The sequence below is a fragment of the Suricata suricatta genome, chromosome 15 (genome assembly GCF_006229205.1).
Source record: "Suricata suricatta isolate VVHF042 chromosome 15, meerkat_22Aug2017_6uvM2_HiC, whole genome shotgun sequence".
NCBI classification, from domain to species: domain Eukaryota; kingdom Metazoa; phylum Chordata; class Mammalia; order Carnivora; family Herpestidae; genus Suricata; species Suricata suricatta.
The window spans coordinates 31,927,975-31,929,873 of NC_043714.1; positions in this window are offsets into that span (position 1 = coordinate 31,927,975).

The following is a 1,899-nucleotide window of genomic DNA, read 5'->3' on the forward strand; positions in this document are numbered from 1 at the left end:
TGGAGCCTGCTTCAGATTCTGTGTCTCCTTCTCTCTCTGCTCCTCCCCTGCTCACACTCTGTGTTTCTCTCAAAAATAAAAATAAACATTAAAACATTTATAAAAATAAAAATGAATTCTTAAATGTTTTGAAACTTAAGATTCTAAGATGAGATGGCAGAATAAAAAAGACCACTCTATTTAAGCCCCTCTTCTGAGATCCAACTAAAACTATAGCAGAGAAAATTTTTACATAAATAACTCCTTGAGGAAGGGGGAAAAGAAGTGAGCAGTAAAACATTGGAAACTGGAAAGTGAATTCATGAATGGTAACTGGTTAGCAGACTCAAGATAGTGGGTCCCTAAACTAAAAGTAAGAGAAGCTAGGAACAATCTGACTTATAATGTAGAATGCTCAGAGCATCACATAAAGTCATGAATTACACATGACTGAGAAGGGGGCCGAAGTTGCAGCACTTTAATAAGGGGGACTAAGTGGAAATAATGCCTGGATTCCCCATTCTACCCTTCGTCCATAGTAACTGATCTGATCCTATGCTACTACAGCAAAGAACTGGAGGTTTATTTATGGGAGACATCAGCACAGCTGGAATTCTAGGCACCATGTGAAAATAAGAGATTTAAATATAATTATATATACTGATTACTAAGTGCTGAGACTGCTTTCTAGTCCTGTTCCAGCTCAGCTCCCAGGAACCAGCAGTCAAAGCCTTGCCCTGAGAAGATTAGATTTCCTTGGGGAATCTGACCAGCCCAAGATGACAGCTACACAGATTTCAACTTTGGGAAGTCCTCACAATTAGTCCACCCATATCACTATCTACAATAATCCCCCCTAATCCACAAAGTATTCATTCCAAGATCCCCACTGGCTGCCTGAAACCGCAGACAGTACTAAACTCTACATGTACTGTTTTTTTTCCTATATACACACACCTATGATAAAGTTTAATCTATAAACTATGCACAATAAGATATTAACAACAACATCTAATAATAAAATGGAATAATTTTAATAATATATTATAATAAAAGCTATGTGAGCTCCCTTTCTCTTTCTCTTAAAATATCTTATTGTACTGTACCCACCCTTCTTCTTGCGATGTGGGATGATAAAATACCTACGTAATGAGATGACGCGAGGTGAGTGACATAGGCATCTACTGACCTTGTGACAACATGCAGGACATTGCTTCCAGACCATGAGTGACTGCAGGTAACTGAAAATGCACAAAGTGAAACTATAGATAAAGAGGGACTCCTCCAGTTAATTTTCAATTTCATAAATGTCATGCACACATTCAGAATTCCCATCAACCTTTGGACTCATTAATTATAAGCAGACAGTTAAGGCTTACAAGACATCTGAGAAAAGCCCTACTTCAACGTGGGCAGCGGAAATACAAGTGTAGGTACTGAATCTATGAGCCAAAGACAATATGTTACTAAAAAAGTATTACAAATGAGACCTTTAAAATAAAATAATTAAAATGAAGGAAGAGGAAAGCATGAGGAAATCTCCAGAGAGTAGATTAAAAATAGGAAAGAAAGAATAAAATTAGAAGACCAGTCCAGGAGTTCCAACACCAAAATAAAAAAAATTTTAGAAAAAGAAAACAACAGAAACAGAGAGGAATAACTTATCATGAATGATCCAGAAAAATTTCCCCAAATGGTAAGAAAATACTTTCTATATTAAAAAGGGTCATTGAAGGGTAGCTGAATTTTTTTTCTCCCTCTTCTTAAAGTTTCAGAGGTGCTTTATTTAGAAATATAATGCTGAAGCTTTATTCTCTACAAACTTACCATGTGACTTTTCTACATTCAAGTCGTTTGTTTCTCGTGCTTCTAAGTGAGCACTTAATTATAAGCTGGGAAATATCCCAACATGCCTAAGGC